The sequence below is a fragment of the Castanea sativa genome, chromosome 11 (assembly GCF_040712315.1).
Source record: "Castanea sativa cultivar Marrone di Chiusa Pesio chromosome 11, ASM4071231v1".
In the NCBI taxonomy this organism is placed as follows: domain Eukaryota; kingdom Viridiplantae; phylum Streptophyta; class Magnoliopsida; order Fagales; family Fagaceae; genus Castanea; species Castanea sativa.
Window position 1 is genome coordinate 14,348,011 of NC_134023.1, and position 21,464 is coordinate 14,369,474.

Consider the following 21,464-nt stretch of genomic DNA (forward strand, 5'->3'; position numbering starts at 1 on the left):
ATAAGGGAACTACAGAATGTGACAAAAGTACAGTTATATGTGATATTAATACTACACAATATGAGAATGGTACCATCAAATGTGATATTTTGGTAACCTGGTATAGCAAGTTAACTACTAGTGGGTACCATACCCAAAAAAAAAGGGTGGGTACGCTAGAATTATCCGTAATATATATATATATATATATATATATATATATATATATATTTACTAATATTTTATCAGTAATATTTTCTTTAATTACACATAATTGTTATCTAACATATGATTAGTAAGGCAGAAACATGGATCATTACAGAATGCAGATAACACATTTTTCACAACTTAATTGCGGTTTACAATGTTCTTAACGTTACTACTAAATTTAAAAAAATTTACACTTCTTGGATGGTGGTTACATTTTCTTTTGGCAATAATAGAATCTCTTCCCTTTCCACCCCTTTCCTAAAAGATTTCAATCTCATGGGTTAACGACCTGAAAACACCAGGTTCCTCTGGCACATAGCATTGTGCAAACCAATTCAATCAACTTACAGCTCTAAAAACTTGGTTATTTTTCAGAATCAGAAGGATAGAAAAAAGTTTCTAATCAATCTACATTCTTTGCAATTGTGAAAAGCAATGTCACCCATTATAAGCCTTCCAAGCCCACCAAAAGTAATGGAATTACTAGGATTCGCATGTACAAACTCCATCACTTTTTACCCTTGATCAGGGCAATCCCCTTTGTGATGGGCAAACAAAACTTTCACCCAGCATTTCAGCATCCAAATCCCATGGGAATCTGCATGACTTGGATCGTTGAGTTTTCTCCAGGCCTTACATGGAAGCTGGGCCGATGAGTGTTGGGCCTACAAGCCATTCCCTGCACAGAACAATTCAAGATTTAAAATACTAAAGATGGAATTGATCATGTAAAGAAACGTTGATCATTTTCCCAGCAATTTTTATGCCCAAAATGAAGCAACACAAACACCATAACACTAGAAAAAATTTCATGAGTTGCCCAAAGGGTTAGAAATCCCTGGTTTTTTCTTGAAAGGAAAACTACAAGCCAGTATACAGCATTCATATGTGAATGATAGTCCAGCAAAGTGTTACAGTCTAGGAGACAATATCCATATTTCGGCAAGTTTCGCTACTTTCAAAAAGGGGGGTCCTAAGTAACACATGCATAAACAATTTGTAAAAGGCCAATTTTGGCTTTTTGCATTCTCTTATAATCTTTTAGAAAACACAATGGATATAAAAATGTACACATAAATGCAGCCTAAAAACTTAGAATAATACATATGCCGCCAATAAATTTGATGCTGCCCTCAGTGGATACCCACCTAAATGAGTCAAAAAATTATCCTCTTTTTCTCTATTCTTAGCAGATCTGATTAAACTAACTTCAGCAATATCCTTAAATAAAATTCTAAAACTCAAAACAACAAATGGTTATAGGAATTATATGCACAAAGATGCAAACCACTGACCTGACAGATAGCCCATTCTGATACATCAAAGATTTTGCTCTCAGCACAGACAAAAGCACGTGGTATTTCCACCTAAAAGACAATAAAAAAAATTTCTAAATGAATACTGCATGCTAATCACATCACTGTAATCAGGAAAGACATTGATAATGATTCAATCAAACAAAGCAAACATGCATCATGATAAGGTGAATACAATTTTTTATACATGACAGTATGGTGAACATGAAATTTAAAAGAAGAAAAAAATACCAGAACAAGTGAGCTTGTATTTTGAGCATTTGGAAAATGAAAAATTAATCTCATGTTAGGATGATACCAGAATTTTATAGTTTAAGGCACACATTACAAATTCCCTCATAGTTTAGCATGGTAGTGTTAGGTTTAATTATAAAGGTAGTGATGATATGGTGAACTTAACATACATATACTTCAATATACATACTCACAGCATGTATATATGAATTACCTTTTGAGGACATTCATATACCAGCGAGCCTCTGTATTCAACCCATCCATCTCCATCCTTGGCTTGATGATACTGACAGCAATCCTGATGCCAAAACAAGTCTCACAACTCATGGCTACAAAAATGAAGTGCAGAAATGGATGGGTGGGGAGAGAGAGAGAGAGAGAGTAACCTGACACCATCTTGCCTTAGCCTTGCTCCTATTGGTGCATACCCATATATGTGAAAGGCCACACTTGGTGCACTGTATACGTCTTGACTATTCAGAGCGATAGTCCTGATTACCCTGCTCATGGTAGCAGGGGCGTTAAGAAATTTCATTTGAGGTTATCACTCAGTATCAGTGACTTTGGTGCAGACACTAAATCTATTATCTGAGGGGAATATCTTATCTTATGTATTTGGATCAGTTTGCACATCGGCTTCTGGCTAAGTCAGCTGCAATGGATCAACCAGGGCCTTCAAACACCTCTCTTAGTAATGGATTCTAGACAAGCATTTTGAAGCTCAATATCCCGAATAAGATTAAACATTTCTTATGGTGGGCTTGCTCTGACTCACTTCCAACTAAAGGAAATCTTTTCCGTAGGAAGATTACTACCAATGCAACTTGCGAATGCTGCCGTGACCAAGATGAAAATACCATACACGCCCTTTGGGAATGCTACGTCAACAAAGAAATCTGGTGGGAGGAGGAATTCTGCAGACCACAGTTGTCGGATCACTTTGTTAATTTTCAGGATCTATTCATGGGAATTCTCAATGCCCAGGTTCTGCAATTAGCAGAGCGCTTTGCTTTTATTTCCTGGAGCATTTGGTATAAAAGAAATTCTACCCGACTTGACTCACCATCACTGCCATACTCCAAGATTCTTGCCGAAGCCAATGAGCGGCTTCAGGAATTCCAAAGGGCCCAAGACTGGCCACCACTAATACAGCAGCCCCCTTCTTTAGCTCACTGGTCTCCCCCCCTCCCAGTCCACGCTTCAAAGCCAACTTTGACAGTGCTATCTTTCAAGATCTAGCTGCGGCTGGCCTTGGAGTGGTGATTAGGGACCATGAAGGCCACGTTATTGGCGCTCTTTCTGAAAGAATAGCCTTGCCCCCATCTGTTGAGGATGTCGAAGCCTTAGCGCGCTGGAGAGCTATTTCCTTGGCTCACGAGATTGGCTTGCAGGAAGTCGTATTTGAAGGGGATTCTGAAGCTATTATCAAATCTCTCAACTCAGATGAAGTTTGTATGACGCCCTTTGGTCACCTGATTGTAGATTCTCTCCAACTTGTAGATAGTTTCAGGTCCTTTTCTTTTTCTCATGTGAAACGTAAAGGCAACTGTGTTGCTGATAAGTTAGCTAAATTCATGTTCTTGTTTCTCAAAAAAAAAAAAATATATATATATATATTTAAAGAATAAAAATAAATTTTAAAAAAAAGGGGGCTGGGACACACCTACAACAATGTCCCATAGGTATCTGTGTGTCCTAGAGGTGTCCGGGGCCCAATACATGTCAAACACGAACACAGTAGCCCAAATGAAGTGTCCACGCTCATGCTTCCTAGAGCATATCTACCAACAGGTCCTCTTGAATATTAAAATTAATTCCCATTTGATAATATAGCTAGATTGATAGAAAATTATAACCTTTAAAGTTCTGCTTCAAAAATTCAAAGCTCACTGTCTCATAGACATTAACTCAAATCCACATAGATGAGTAAAATGTGACAAGGGGTCCGTATGGATAGAACTTATTGTTGAAAACTGAAAACTGAAAATACTGTAACAAAATAATTTTTAAATGTGTAAATAGTACTGCGAGACCCATTTTTAATAAAAAATTGTTAAAAAATATATGAACAATGCGCGCATAGTATGCACACGTGCACTGCGCACTTTGTCCCCCAGCAGCAGGAAAAAAAAAAAAAACGCAAGTCTATATAAACGCAGCCATAATTAAGCTGAATCCAAACACATTCAAAATTACCTTAAAGTATTGCTTGTGTTCCATCCAATGAGAAATGTTATTACTAAAGCCACATAACTCATTATCTGTCAAGGCCTAGATCCCCTTAAAAAAAAAAGATTTTAAACTCTAGTTTCATTTTGAAACAAGATGCATAGATATACCACTTGAACAAGCTTTTAAATAATTATAACCGAACCAAATACAAATTCAATATAACATAGTCATGCTGATTGAAATGCATGTACATATCTAATTGCCAAAGCCTCTATTGAAATTCATCCTATGAAAAAAGAATAGTCAAAGTACAAACAGAACATGAGCGCCATCTTCTGCAATCATGACAATCATCATCATCATCACCCACTGCATATATGTGAAAACTTGAGTTAGTATGGTACTATAATAATAATAATAATAATAACTACACAACTCCTTACTGATGACTGAAATTGGAGTTGTTTCTTACCTGTTTTAGAAGGCATGATACCAATGATTATGAAGAATATATATGGTGGGGAACGAAATACTATACCGTCTCTAGTTTTCATGTGTCAAAAATTTATCAGGAAAAGTAGTATTTCTTTTTCCAGCGCAAAATGAATATGCAAAATAGCATAATACTCTAATAGTTAAATATAGGATGCCAAAATAGGATTGAAAGATCTACATTAGCAAAATCCTTTGAGAAATGTAATGGGTTAAGCTTGAGAATGTATTTCCTATCTAGATCATATTCTAAACTGCTTGCCTAATGTTTTACTAATTATTATGCTTCTTGTAAGTGATGATGGTGTAAAGGCTTAGACAACTGGCAACAAACTCATGGTGGAATCTAAGGTTAATTTTCAGGAACTCAAAAAGTGTCGGGTGATTGGGATTGCTTGCACATGGTGAAACAAAAAAAGAAGAAGAAAAATTTCAGGGAGTTACTTGACAGTGACGAAACTAGATGTATAGTTAGAAAGAAAATAGGATTGGGCATTAACATGAAGGATGTTTGAGTTGGCCATTACCAGTGAATTAAGAGGTTAATCCCTTCTCAACTTCTCAGTTCTCAATCAAACATTGTGCATTTATTCGGCTGAACTCGTCTACATCTTGCTCGTATACCAAACTGACCCCACATTCCCACACATGAAGGGCAAAGTCATCGGTCTCAAATATTACCTTAATCTGACTGCATTCACCATTCCCAACAGTAGCAAACCAATTATCACGAGACAAATACAGTAGCCAAATGCTGTCCCCACAATACGTCGTCCTAAACAAAAGTTTAGAGACATAGTTATTCTGAGGCGTATTACCAAGGGCTATCACACAAGCTCTAACGCCAATTCCTTTCCATTTTGTATCTGATACTGATGCACAGATGGCAAATCCCATCCATTTACAATTACACCAATTTAAAGGCAGCTCTATGCTTATTGAATTCCCCACACTTCGATAAGTTAACCAAGACGGAATGTCAAATCCGTCAATAATTATGTGAAATTCAGTTATAGATTCACCCTCATCCTCTTTCCTTTTGGTAGAAGTTTCATTAACAGTTTTTCGACAAAGGAGTCCCTGTACGCAAAACACAACTACGGTTGTAGTTAATTGTAATTTAATAATTCAAGAGAGATAGTAGAGATTACCTGTAGGTAACGGAATAATATTGTAAGTTCGACTCCAACTCCACGCTTATTCCATGGAAACGGCTGGGAGAAAGGTTGTAATAAGCTACTCAGTTTGACTAGTGCTGGTGACGGCTTTAGAGAATAACACCGTTTAGCATTTATATATCTTAGAGTTGATGGAAGCCTTGGCAACAGTTCTAGATTAAAGCATCCAGAAATAATGAGTTTTTCAAGAGACCTCAAACTATCCATGCTGCATGGAAGAAAATCGAGAGTTCCACAATTACTTAGATCAAATAAAGTAAGAGCAGTCAAATACTTGATCGATGAGGGTGCTAGTCTCTCAATAGCAGTCCCATCCATATAGAGTTCTGATAGGCTTTTCATAATTCCAGTAAATTTTGGAAGGGAACTGATTTTAGAGCAACCAGATAGACGAATAACCATAAGAGACTGCATTTCAGCAGACATGCTCGGCAGATTGGTAAGAGATTTACAGCTTCTCAGATCTAAATACTTAAGCCTGCTAAGTTGTCCAATAGATGGGTGGATCTCAACCAAATTAGTGCAATGACAAAGCTTTAGTTCCACAAGTCTTGGAACCCCTGAAAAGTCAGGTGTCCTAATAAGGTTTATGGAAAATCTAAGATCAATGAACTTTAACTTTCCAAAACGCTGTTACAAAAAACAAAGCTTCCATTAAAAATACTATTTAATTTAATAAGCAAAGAATTCTTTTAAATTAAAACAACTATATGAATGAAAAGAGGAAGCTCAAATACACCAGGAGTGTATTGTAGCTACACTTAGAGAAAATAGAAATAATAAATAATAGAAAATCAAGTAAAAGAACAAAATTACCTTTACTCCTTCCCAAAGATATTCAAAATTGCTGTAACACAAGTCAAGTTGAACAAGCTCCTTTGGTTGGAAACTAGATGGCAAACATTTTAAAGAACTGGAGTTCCATGAAAGATATTTCAGGTTATTAGGAGCAAAATTGAGAGCATTCGGGATGTGCCAATCATCAATAATCAGCAATCTAAGATTAGACATCTTCGAAAAAAATGCAGGAAATTCTTCAAATTTGAAATCCACTTCCTCATATATGGCTATGGCTTGAATTGCTTCAGATGCCTAAAAATTTCAAAAGTAAAGGACATTCACATCAACTAATGCAAAATAGCATAAAGGCCAAATTTTGCCTAAACAACCCCAAAAAATGACCCACATCAACTTATGCTTACATTGTGAAAAAATGTATTTTTGCTACAATACTTGTGCAAATATACACAAGCACTATTGTTATGCATTTCAATTTTTTTTTCTTTTTTATATTTTTCTGCTTTGGGGATTTAAACGTTAGAGATCATGGACACGCAAAGAAGTATCAAGTCTTGGTATCAACGCCAGAACAGGTCATTTTTTGTAGCAGCGTTTGTGGAAAACTCCGCAATAGATCACAAGAAAAACACAGCTTTAGACCGGCTTTGTAGTAGTGTTGTCAAAATGACACAAGTTTTATATTGAGTTTAATCCGTAAAGGAAATAAAAACATCTGAGTTTTCCATATATGTAACCTTTCTAAAAGTTATTTAATTCTTGCATTACCCTCTTCTCCACTAGAAGTGCCCAACTTTAAATTTAATAAATAGAAAAAAGTAAAATGTACTACATATTACCATTTGGCATTGCTATTTTGTGTAAAAAAGAGATAATTAAATGAAAATGCAAGAGGATTGGTATTTGGCATTTTTAGGAAAATTACATTTTAATAATAAGAGAAAATGTGTGTTTTCAAATCTCAGCTCATGAAAATTGCATTTTTACGATGCAATTTTTCATATCAAAAAATACTTTTCACATATTTTACTACACACTTAATTTCATTTTTTTAAAAACGCGTTTCCAAAAACACAACTAAAATCTTTCAAAAAACTAACTCAAACGGATGATAAGAGTCCCATTAGTAACTAATAGATTGTAGTACAAAATCTTATTTTAAATTTTTTTTTCCCTTATTAATCTCTTTAAAACTCGTACATTAAAACTAGAAAGGTGCACTTTTACCTTTTAGAAATTCAAGACCAAAAGAAGAAAAATTAAGAGATTACAACATTACTTTAAAAGCGATGAAAAAAAATAATGAAATAAAGCCTGCGGTTTTATATATAAAAAAAATGTTAAGATAGCTTTTTGTTCTAGGTAGTAATCAAGAAATGAAAGATTGGTTGATTACATCAAGAAATATGAATTCAATTTTATAAACAATTACAAAGATATTTTTTTTTCAAAATATAAGAAATCTTCATTGACAATATTTTATCATGGTAAATGAATGTTTAATTCTTTATTTTGCTACTTAAATACTTAGATAATCACTTACCTACTGGAATTTTTTTTTAAAAGAACTAATTTATTAAACAAAATTATGTCACTATACCTACTTAATCTTATTTTCTGAAATAAAATTATAGCATTGTCATTGTTCTTACCATATCATTCTCCAATACACAAAGTAAGTCCTCAATAAGCCACAATCTACTCCGCTTTCCAAGCTTTCCACCTGATTCTAGACGAATAATTTTTTCACCCATTTCTGTTAGTAGATCATGCATCCCCAAACGTTCACTGTCATCTATGGTTAGAAGAGATTTTTCCAAAAGAACACTTATACCAATTCTTGCATCAAAACCACAACTCTCTAATATCTGTATTACTTCATCTTTTTTCCACCATCTAAAGAAACATGCAATATCTAAAAAGATATCCTTCCACATTTCCTCTAGTCCATCGTAACTTATTTTAAGTATATCAAATATTTCTCCTTTAGTTTTTTAAAACTATCAAATGCACTTTTCCATTCATCCGTTGTTCTTCCAACCAAAAAGGAGCCCAAAGTAACAAGAGCTAATGGAAGGCCATTAGCATATTCTACAACTTTATGGGAGAGTTGCATATAACCTTCTTTGGGTTGCTCCATTTTGAAGGCTTTCAAACAAAAAAGTTTTGAAGCATCATCATTATTTAACAATTCAGGCCTATATCTTTTAAGAACTCCATGTTGGACCAACACATGTTCATCTCTAGTTGTTATAATGATCCAACTCCCCAATCCAAACCAGTCCTGCTCTCCTGCCAGTTTTTCTAATTGATCCAATTGGTTGACATCATCTATAACAAGTAGAACTTTTCTATGACATATCCTTTTCTTAATCATGTCAACTCCTTCATAAACATTCCTTATATCGATATTTTTGTCCTCCAAAATATCTGCAAGAAGCTGTTGTTGTAATTGATGCAAACCATGTTTTTTTGAATCTTCCCTAACATTAGCAATAAAGCTAGAACCTTCAAAACGACTATGAAACTCATCATAAACAACTCTAGCAAGAGTTGTCTTTCCTATTCCCCCCATACCATAAATTCCTATCATGCAAACATTATTCGTAAAACCTAAATATGAAGGGATCAATTTTGCCACCATAGATTCTACTCCTATGAAGTTTTTGGTAATGCTTGAGGACTTTGAACTCAATTTCTCTATCATCTCTTCCACAATGTGTTGGATAAATTCTGATTCATGCCTACAAAGAAAATAGAAAATATTTACATGTTGGTCAAAACCAATTATAAAATCATCCTTTTCACAATGTTTAGGATAAATTCTGACTCATGCTTGTGAACAAGATAGAAAATAATTACATGATTGTCCAAACACAATTATAAAACCATAGGGGAGGAAGAAAAATATTAGGCAAGAATACTCCTTTCTCAAACACATGTGAATAGCTCAAGCAACATGGATAGAAGTAGAACTGCTCATATAAGAATTGCATATTATATTAGTTACTTATTTCAAACGGACAAATTCAGAGCTATAGTTTTCATTATACTTAGTTCAAATATATCCATCAAATTTTTAGGTTGCTTGAGTACAAATAATAAAAGTTAAGCCTTAGTGCCAACACAAAGGAAGTTTTTACCTTTTGAGTCAAAGCCCAACGGCCCAAATTATGATTTTTCCCCCCTTCAGAGGTGTTCTTTGAATTTCTATTTAGCCACTAATATCATTATAAACTACTACAAGTTCCACTTCTTCAAAATTATGTAAACTTTTTTTTACTGAATAAAATTATGTAAAAAATTGATTTGTGAATAAAATGGACAAAATGAGCTATAAGGATTTTATTTAACCCAAAACAATGATTGGGCCAAAACTAAATCCTTTTAAAAAGCACTTATATGCCCAACGTAAACTTAATCCAATTTGAAATTTGGCAGAAGGTAATTTTGGGTTTTTGAAGCATCACATTCAGTTTTTATAAGTATTATAAACAAGGAAGCCAATACTATACTGGTATCGGCCATTAAATCAGTATAGTACTTCTAAAAAATGTACTAAATAAAATTCCATTCTATACTGGCCTATACTGGTTAAATCGGAGATTTTTAGGGTGTTTAGCTGATATTTATATTTTGGCCTATACGATAAAAAAATTTAAAATTAAAAGAAAAAATATATATTATTTTAGATAATACATTGAGTTAATGAATTCAGGCCAATATTTTAGCTTATAAAATATTTGGATTTTAAATTATATGTTGATAAACATAAATATAAATAAATGCACACATATATAAAATAAATACAAGCATATTACACACACACACACACACACACACACACACACACACACATATATATGGATGGATGGATGGAAATATATAAATAGCGGCAATCCCAAAAAAGCATACAGATATCAACCAATATTTCATTCACTTGGCTAAACCAAAACGACATCTAGTACAAAGTTATACCTCCCTTAGTTATAGACAAGAACAATTGTTGAATGCTTGTCCATAAAATTAAAGCATCACATGACTTACTAATTGATTGCCTCTTCATCGTAGAATTAATTTTTTTAGTCATTAGAATGTATATATTCTATCAACAAGTGGTCGAGCCTTAGTGCAATAGTAAGTGCCTTCCACCAAAATTAAAATTTTGTGAACTAAATTGTGAAATAGCCAAACCACAAAGCATAAATTGTAATTTTCCCCCAAAAAACAATAATGAAAATAATAGACAATCTTAATAAATTTATAATTCATAGAAAGTTATATCCTCAAATCAAGTAGTTCCTTTTTAATTATTGCAAAGGAGTGTTTCCTAAGTCGTAAAGCAAGGGTCACAAACTATTTCTAATAATACAACAAAATCTTAACTAGTAAGTAATATTTCAATCCATGCATATAATGTTACGTTCTATCTATCTATCTATTTATATATTTGTTATGAAAATTACCGATCTTGTAGATGCCAATCAGATAAATTGGTCACTTCTCTCAAAGCATCTCTCCATATTTCCACTTTCTTTATGTTCTCTGTGCAACAGTTTTCATGTTCACTAAAGGCCTCTCCAAAAGTTCCCGTCTGTTTTCGTACGTTAGATGGATCCACATCATAAAAAACCGGCCAAACCGTCAGTCCTGTCTCCCTCATGCATCTCACGATCTTTGCGAGTTCATCTAAGCACCATGTAGAAAATGCATAGTTTCTTGAGAAAATAACGATAGCAAACCTTGATTCTTCTATTGCTTTCAAGAGCTCTGGTGAAATAGATTTCCCTCTCTTGAGTTCTTCATCATCCCTAAATGTCAAAATGCCCTTCCGTTGTAAAGCAGCATATAGATGATCAGTAAAACCTCTGCGAGTGTCCACGCCTCTAAAACTAAGAAACACCTCGTATTTCCATTGAGGTGTTGAAAGAGGAGATGGTGATGACATTGAGGCACCCTGACTGCTCATGGAAATAGTCAAAAATATACTAGAAAATGTTAAACCATTTTAAATGAAGAGACAATATTCATGTTGAAGATCCATACTCCATCAATTTGGTATGGATTTTACATTTCAAGGAAAAAATTAAAGCAAAGAAATAAAAGGGATGAATATGTGCGACTTACAGATTTGGGAATTGAAATTACAGTAGTAGTGATTGCGATGCTCGAAACCCTCTTGAAACAAAGCCGGATTCAATTCCTCTTCAATTCAGTAGTAGGATTGGACTGTGTTCTTTCTTTCTCCGTGTGCGCTCACAATTTCACATCCCCTGTATTTTGCTAAGTCAACAACTCTTTCTGGGCTAGTCTCAACTCTAGTATTATTAAAGAGTGAAAAAGGAAGCTTCCTTGCAAAATAATATTATTAAAATAATACCAATAATATATATATATATATATATATATATATTTTTTTTTTTTTTTTTATTGTTATTATTATTACGTAGTTTTTTTTTTTTTTTTTTGGAGTTAGTATTACAAAGTAGTTGATTTAAGTATAAAATAAACTCCTTTATATATACATTGTCATTTTTAGTAATTTATCACTCAAACCGTCACTTTTATAAGTACTAGCCAAACACCCAATTTTTTAATAAAAAAAAACAATTTTTAACAGCTTTTACCAAACATTCAGTTTTTTCAAAAAGCCCAATTTCATACCGCACTTTTTAAAACTTCGACTTTTTTAAAAAACACAATATCAAAAAATTAAACCAAATTCACCCTAATTCTAGATGGAGTGTTGCCACAAGTCATTGATTCTTAACTTTCCTAATTCTTTGCTTTATTTTTATTTTTTTATTTAAATGAATAGATGAGTACATGGTCGTTTCGTGGTAACTAGCGTGTTTTTTTTTTTTTTTCAAGATAGAATTTCTACTTTGTCCTAATCTAAGTATATACGTATGTCACACTCAAAAATAAAAAAGTATATACGTATGTGAAACTCTCTCCTAGAGACTTGAACCCCGGCCATTTCCTCCACACTTAACAAGCACTTATACTTGTGAAGTGATTATTACACCAAGAGTGCGCAATGGTATGTTAACCAGCTATGATTCTACGAAGCTCTGATTAAATAAGCAAATTTCCTTTTAATTCATATATGGTGGCTGGTGGGGCTGTATGAAAGATTTCCATTTGAAAATTAGATTTTTATATTTATTTAGGCTATTTTAGTTCATTTTTCTACTTTTATTAATTTAATATATTTATTTATATTTTAAATAATTATTAAATTAATTATTTTTCTACTTTTATATTTCAAAAATCTTGTACATCTCCCTCTTGCGGTTCATTGAACGGTTCAGGTTTCAAAACTATGCTAATAAAGTCTCTAATGATTGAATAAGAGATCTGGAGTTCAATACTCTCCTACACCAAAAATCGATTGGTATCTTAGTCTGATAGAACTATTATCAAGAGTGAACGTTATAGATTAAAATTCTCTATAAAAAAAAAAAAAAGTTGGGAAAGGTGAAATATTTCCACCACAATCTTTTCGAATTTTATTTTTATCATTTATTTATAACCAAATTTTAATTCTCTTCTACTTCAAGTCTACAACCCATAATTTTTTTTATTTAATTAAATCCCTATTCCACCTATTGTAACATTTGCATGATTGCATCTACATTCACACCCAAAACGTAAAGGTGAAAGAACCGTGGAGATGAAATTGAAAATCCATTTCAGTCAAGCTACTCATGCACACACAAGATTGTTACCAAACAACCCAAAGAAAAAAATTAAGGGAGTGGAAATGTGCCCAAACCCGATAAAGACTTGACTGATAACATTGATCCCATATGATATCATCACAATTAATCATGATTAAATTTATTTTTAAAAATTATAATAAAAAATTCCGTAAGAAATACTTACTCATAAAAAATTATAAAAATGAAATACAAATTACAAATTTATAAAAACGAAATAATGTTGAGTTTAAAAAAAAATTAAAAGAAAATATCTGAAGTTGCTCTATCTTTTCTTCAATAAGGTCTTCAGAAATGTTGATCTTCTAAATCTCCCTCCTTTTTTAAAATGCAACAAATAACGTAATTATCCTGTAACAACAATAAAAATAAAGAGATTTAGGAATATGTTTAATATGAAAACAATAAGATGATTAATTAAAAAGGAAAAAAAAAAGTAAATACAAAGAAACATTTGTGTGATATAACAATTGCCTCGAGAAACAAAGCATGGATGGTAAATTTGGACAATATGCAACATTAAGCAAGTAACATTAAAACCAAAAATGGGTCACCATAATTGTAAATAAATTAAATGGGGGGAGCATAAGCATTTAATTAAAGTCGGACTCATATCAATTATGCATGGAACACATCAACACCCAATTCCCAGAATATGTTAAACTTCACGGAGAAAATGAGCATTTGCTCCTAACTTACAAATTATGTAATAAAATGTCCATGTTTTGAAATTATTTAGCAAAATTCCCCTGTTTTTGAAATTCAATTTAACAAAATCGAGTTACACGTGAAACTCAACATTAGTAATGTCGAGTTCTATGCATATTTTGCCACTTAAATTTTTTGAAAATTTAAGTGAAACTCAACATTGTTAATGTCAAGTTTCACTTAAAAATAAAACTCGAATTCCACTTAATATCGAGTTTCAAAAATATGGACATTTTGTTAAATAGTTTCAAAACAAATGCATTTGTTGCATAGTTTGCAAATTAGGGGCAAATGCCCATTTCCCCCCAAAATATGCATAAAACTTGGCATTACTAATTTCAAGTTCCAACTCTAACTCAATTTTATTAAAATCGAGTTTAAAAAACAGGGGTATTTTACTACATAGTTTGTAAATTAGGAGCAACGCCCATTTTCCCCTAATTTTCACACATCCATTCTCAGTTAAAGTGCTTCCATTGCTAGACATTCTAATATATGCATGCAGCAAAAGAAGCCATGGTGATGTAAGCTGACGACATCAAGCTGACGGCTACATCCCGGGCACAATAAGCCAACGACTGTAAGCTGATAGCATCAAGCTGAAGAGGGTAAGCTGAAGGGAATAAGCAGAAAGGAAGGTGTGAACTTCCTTCAGGTTTGATACGGCCTTACTTAGTCTCCATGCATACGTGTATAAGGAGAGTTCTTACACCACACACTTAACCTTAATTAAGAAGACTCCTACAAGGAAAAGAACTCTAGGAGATACGTAAAATCCAAGAGGTTTTATCCTAGAAGGAGAAGACTTTTTGGCCAAGGCACAGATGTCAACCTTGTACTACTATAAATACCCCAAAACCTTCACAAATCAAGATACGCATTATTCACCCCAGCTTTGGCATTCTAGAGTTACAAACAAGAGATTTCTATAACTTGACCGTCGGAGAGTATTTGGCCGGTTCCACACCGGTACTCCTCTTAAGGTCTTTTAGCTTTTATGTTGTGCAGGTTCTCCATCGGGAGCACGTGAAGACCATGTGACTTACTGACGATTTTCAGCATCATCAGTTGGCGCCGTCTGTGGGGAATTTAGCAACTTGTAAAGTCGTGCTATCGCTTCCTGGACAAAGAGTTGTATGGTACTCACTCGCTCGATGACGACCACCAACAACGTTCAAGGAGATGAACCACGCACGACAGCGCTCGAGAGACAAGTCCAAACTCTGGCCGCCGCTGTGGAATGCCTCACCAAGCAGAATCAAGATTTGGAAGAACAATTGTGCCAAAGGAACGCAGGCACTAATACCTAGAAGGAGGATCAAGAAGGAACCAACGCAGAGAGAAGAAACTAGGAGGGGCCGGAAGGTAGCAATGCACCAAGCAGGCCAGAAAGACAAGACATGAGCCGACTGTCTGTCACTGAAACCGCCCCCTCACATAGTCGCTGAAATGGAGATGATGAAGGAACGAATGGAATGCATGATGAACGCCCTCAGAGGACGAGTGTCTAATGACCTTGATGACCTCGTCCAGTGGACTGACTCGCCATTCACAATGTCGGTTACTTCATTTCCCCTTCCACACAAGTTTCGCATGCCACAGGTGGAAAGCTACGATGGGTCCAAGGATCCCTTAGATCACTTGGAGTCTTTCAAGAGCTTGATGCACCTTCAAGGGGTGCCGGACGCAATCATGTACAAAGTCTTCCCCACCATGCTAAAGGGACCTGCAAGGATCTGGTTCAATAGGCTGACGCCCAACTCCATTGGTACTTTCAAAGAGTTAAGCGCCTAATTCGCCTTGCACTTCATCGAGGGGCATAGGTATAAGAAATCTACCGCATGCCTGATGAAGATTAAGTAGCAGGAAGACGAGACACTGAGGTCTTACATAACTCGTTTTAACAAGGAGGCCCTCTCGATCGATGAAGCAGACGACAAGATACTCGTAGCGGCGTTCACTAATGGGCTGCGTAAGGGTAAGTTCTTATTTTCCCTATATAAGAATGACCCAAAGACCATGTCGGATGTGCTTTATAGGGTAACTAAGTACATAAGATGCACTGCTGGCCTAAGAAGAGAAGCCCAAAAAAAGGGAAAGACAAGAGGATGCACGATCGGATAGGGAGCGAAAGATGGCTAGAACTAGAGAACGACGGGAGGATCGACGCTCCAAACCACCCGTGGGAAGGTTCACAAGCTTCACCCCGCTTACTGTCCCAATCGACCAAATGTTGATGTAGATTAAGGATGAAGGAGCCCTGACGTTTCCCGGCAAGCTGAAGGGAGATCCTAACAAGAGGTCGAGGGATAAAAACTACCGTTTTCATCATGATCATGGCCACGATACAGCGGACTGCTATGACTTAAAGCAACAAATAGAAACTCTTATTAGACAAGGAAGGCTGTAGAGGTTCGTTAGTAAGGAAAGAACGGATCAACCCCAGGAACAGGCTCCCCGACGAGAGAACGAGTGCCCCAAACCGCCCATAGGAGATATAAGAATGATCATAGGAGGCACCACGACTGCGAGGTCGTCAAAGAAGGTCCGCAAGACTTATCTCAGGATGGTTCAGAACATCCAGTTGACGGGTTCCGTACCCAAAATGACGCAGATCGACAACCCCCTCATTGGATTTTCGAAAGAAGATGCGCAACGCCTTCACCACCAGCACGATGACGCATTCGTCGTCACCATACAAGTAGAAGACTACAACATGCACCGGGTCCTGGTTGACAACGGCAGCTCGACCGACATCCTCTACTACCCCGCATTCCAATAAATGGGAATTGGTAGGGAGTGATTAGTTCTAACTAACGCTCCCCTCATTGGCTTTGAAGGGACGAGGGTATTCCCCATTGGCGTCATCACTTTGGCTGTGACTGTAGGCGACTATCCTCAGCAGATCACTAAGAATGTAACATTCCTCATGGTCGATTGCTCATCGGCATACAACGCCATCATAGGAAGACCTACCCTCAACTCATGGAAGGCTATAACCTCAACCTACCATTTGATGATAAAATTCCCTATAAAATATGGAGTAGGAGAGCTACAAGGAAACTAGGTGGCCGCACACGAATGTTACGTCGCTATGATGGAAATGGATGACCACCTCCAGGCCATGAGCATCGAAGAACATTGGACAGCGACGGAGGCCATTGAGAGACTCGAAGATATACCTCTTGATAATTCTCAACCAGAACGAACAACCAAGGTCGGCTTGCAAACTCGACAGTTTGTCAAGCTATTGTAACTTTCCTCAAAGAAAACCAAGACGACTTCGCTTGGAGCCACGAAGACATGCTGGGAATCGACCCGTCAGTCATGGTACATAAGTTGAACGTATCGCCTTCCTTTCCACCCGTCTGGTAGAAGAAACGAGTGTTCGCCCAAGAGAGAGATCGGGTTGTGGTAGAAGAAGTCCGCAAACTACAAAAGGCGGGGTTCATTAGTAAAGTATACTACCTTGATTGGTTGGAAAACGTCGTAATAGTCAAAAAGAGAAACAAAAAATGGAGGATGTGCATCGACTTCATGGACTTAAAACAAAGCATGTCCCAAAGATAGCTACTCCCTCCCGCGAGTCGACCTCCTAGTGGACTCTATGGCTCAGCACCAGCTGCTGAACTTTATGGATATATTTTCAAGATACAACCAAATTCAAATGGATGAAGATGATCAAGAAAAGACTTCGTTCATAACAAGCCAAGGCCTTTTGTTACAAAGTCATGCCATTCGGCTTAAAGAACGCGGGTGCAACATATCAGAGGCTCATGAACAAGATGTTCGCACAGCAGATTGGGAGAAATGTCTAGGTATATGTCGACGACATGCTAGTAAAAAGCCGAAGGGAAGACGATCACTTGGAGGATCTCAAGGAAACCTTCGACACTCTTCGTTCTTACAACATGAAGCTTAACCCAGGCAAGTGCGCCTTCGGAGTGACAGCGGGAAAATTCTTAGGATACATGGTGTCCTAGAGAGGAATTGAAGCTAACCCGAACAAGATCCAAGCTATAATAGAAATGGTGCCTCCCGAGAACATAAAAGAAGTGCAAAGTCTCAACGGCAAGATCGTCACGCTTAATAGATTTGTATCCAGAGCGACAGATAAATGTCTACCATTCTTCCGCACGCTGAAGAAGTCTTTTGAATGGACGGCCGAATGTCAGCAGGCATTCGAGGACCTGAAGGCCTACCTCTCTTCACCACCGCTATTAAGCCCCTCACAACCTGGAGAAGAATTATTCCTCTACTTGGCTGTTTCTCCGGCCGCCGTCAGTGCGGCCTTAGTCAAAGAAGACGACAAGGTACAAAAGCCCGTATACTACGCTAGTCGGGCACTTCATGGTGCAAAAGAAAGGTACCCCCCGATGGAAAAGCTCGCCTTCGCTCTAGTCACAGCGGCCCGTAAGCTCAAGCCGTACTTCCAAGCCCATACGGTGGTCGTCCTAACTGATAAGCCCTTACGGTGAGCGATGAGAAACCCTGAAGCCGCTGGATGTATGGCCTTATGGGCAATAGAGCTAAGTGAATTCAACATACAATATTGCCCACGTACCGTCATCAAGGGACAAATGGTCGCCGACTTCATTGTGGAGTTCACCAATGCGGAAGGCCAGGGGGCAGGGGATCCCCAATGGAGTGTGTTCATGGACAAATCGTCCAATAGGAAGACTGGTGGAGCAGGGGTCGTACTTCAATCTCCATAAGGTGACGAGATCGAATGCATGGCTCGACTCAATTTCCCTACGACTAACAATGAAGCGGAGTATGAAGCCCTAATAGCAGGGTTAGATCTCACCAAAGCCATAGGGGCCGCGAACATGGTTATCCACTACGACTCCCAGGTCGTCACAAATCATGTAAACGATGATTATGAATGTAAGGGCAAAAAAATAAAGAAGTACTTGGAGCAAGCAAAGAGAAGGATGAATGAGTTACAGGCAAATGTCGTCCAAATTCTAAGGGGAAAGAATGAGCAAGCCGACCGCCTTGCTAAGGCCACATCAGTAGAATACATGACCACCCCCGACAAGGTACTCTTCTTTATTTAGCTCTCGCCACTAATAGACGTTGTTAATGTACAAGAAATAGGTTCCGAAGACAACTGGACCACCCCCTTAATTTCTTACTTGAAAGACGGCACACTACTTGACGAGAAGGAAGCCGCGAGAAAGCTGAAGGTCCAGTCAGCGCGATTCGTCTTGATAAAGGACGTCCTGTATAAGAGAGGTTTCTCCCGACTGTACTTAATATGTTTAGGTCTCAAACAAGCGGACTATGTCATGAAAGAAGTGCACGAGGGGATCTGCGGCAATCATTCGGGGTCACGGTTGCTAGTACATAAATTGATTCAGGCTGGATATTACTGGCCGACTATGCAAAAGGACGCCCAAATGTATGTCAAAACCTGCGACAAGTGATAAAGGTTCAGCAACATTATTAGACAACTGACGGAAGAGCTGACCCCAATAACTGCCCTGTGACCATTCGCTCAATGGGGGTTGGACATCATGGGCCCATTCTTAATAGCAGTAAGGCAGCTAAAGTTCCTAATAGTCGGCATAGACTACTTCACCAAATGGGTAGAAGCTGAAGCCCTGGCCACAATTACCGAGAAGAACGTACGAAGCTTTGTTTGGAGGAACATCATTTGTTGGTACGGAATTCCAAGGGTTTTGATCTCGGATAATGGTAAGCAATTTGACAATGACTCCTTCCGAGACTTCTGTTCACAGTTAGGAATCAAGAACCACTACTCCTCCCCTGCCCATCCCCAAGCCAATGGACAAGCTCGACCCGAACTGGGAAGGACCCTATAGAATCACATCATAGCTGAGGAAAGGCACCTACCACTTGGAGACGCTTGATGGGCAAAAGCTACATCACCCATGGAACGCCGAACATCTCAGGAAGTACTACCCTATAGAATCACATCATAGCTGAGGAAAGGCACCTACCACTTGGAGACGCTTGATGGGCAAAAGCTACATCACCTATGGAACGCTGAACATCTCAGGAAGTACTACTAGTAGAAGAAAGCATGAAGAACGCTACTCCTCATTGCCAGTCTATTTTTTTTAGTCGTTTATTTTAGTTTACTTTTGTCTACAGTACATTTAAGCCCAAAGGGCTGACGTTTGTTCTTTTTTGGAACAATTTTTTACTTATGCATGCATTCATCATAATAAGAGGAGTTTATTCGAAAACAACTGGCGTATTTGTTGTGTAGACGGATCTACTACAAAGTAGACGACCTTATGAAAATCCAAGTGGACGACCTTATTATTAAGTCCATAAAATGGACGGGTCTACTACTAGGTCCACAAAGTGGACGGGTCTACTACGAAGTAGACGACCTTATGAAAGTCCAAGTGGACGACCTTACTACTAAGTGGACGACCTTATTATTAAGTCCACAAAGTGGACGAACCTACTGCTCAGCCCACAAAGTAGACAAAATTATCACTAAGTCCACAAAGTGGACGGGTCTACTACTAGGTCCACAAAGTGGACGACCTCGCAAAGTCCATAGAGCAGACGGGTTCATAAAGTAGACGAGTCTAAGTCCATACCAATTCCACCAAGTGGACGACCTTATCTTTTAGACCAAGTGGACGACATTGTCACCAAGTCCACAAGGTGAACGAAATCGTTATCAAGTCCATAGAGTGGATAGCCACACGAAATGGACGGGCATATTATCAGAGTAGACGAATCTAAGTCCACAAAGTGGACAACGCCACAAAGTCCATAAAGCAGACGGGTTCGGTATAACATCCACTAACTGGACGAGTTCACTACAAAACCTTTAAAATGAATAAGCTTATAAAGCAGACGAATAGTCAACTAAAAGAAAGTTGACGTTCTTATTCACAAGTTGACGAGTTGAAATTAGTGGGAAGACGAGCCTAAGAAAAACTTAGACGGACGGCTTCACCCTATTTCACCAAACACCCTAGCATACGAATACAAGAAATAGACACAAGTAATGCATATTTATATATTGAAAGTGACAAGCACAAAATATTACAAATAAAGTAGTATTTTTTACAAGTAGAACCCAAAAATAAATGGGCTTCAAAACATTGTGCAAATTACAAAAAGAAAGAACTAAGTTTAAGAGGCTGGGGACTCTTAAGGGTTCTTATCGTTCTTGGAAGGAGGGTCCTGAACACCCTGAGAAGGAAGGCCTTGTGCAACAGGAGGGTTTTCTGACAAAGTCAAAAGGTTGACGGGTTGATCTACGGTAGGCTGGGCAAGAACAACGCCATCAACCTTTGGATTCGCCTCGAGCTTGGAAGCATCATCGCTTTTCTATAAGATGACGTTGCCCACAGGAGTTGACAAGACAGGTTCGTCCTTATTGACTTTGGATAAATCCAAGTCAAGATAAACAAATTTGATCTGCTTTAAGCAGTTCAAATCCATCACCATAGTAGACAGCACAAACATCTATGAAGGGCTGCGAGTCCTTGAATTCCGTCACAGTGTCACTCTTGGCCGTTTCCACCTGACTTAAAAGGGCCTTCAGTTCCTTTTCTGTCATCAGCTTTGCTTCTTGTTCCAATTTCCTCTAACGACCCTCTTCTGCCAGCTGTTCCTTTAACACCTTCACCTCTTTACCAATAAGATGAGAGGATTCCTTG

General features: G+C 37.2%; 1 pseudogene; it reads right to left on the reverse strand.

Annotated features, from left to right (window-relative positions):
* Nucleotides 1-295: 295 nt before the first annotated feature.
* On the reverse strand, nucleotides 296-11,348 carry LOC142614973 (disease resistance protein RPV1-like; annotated as a pseudogene).
* Between the last annotated feature and the right edge of the window lie 10,116 nt (nucleotides 11,349-21,464).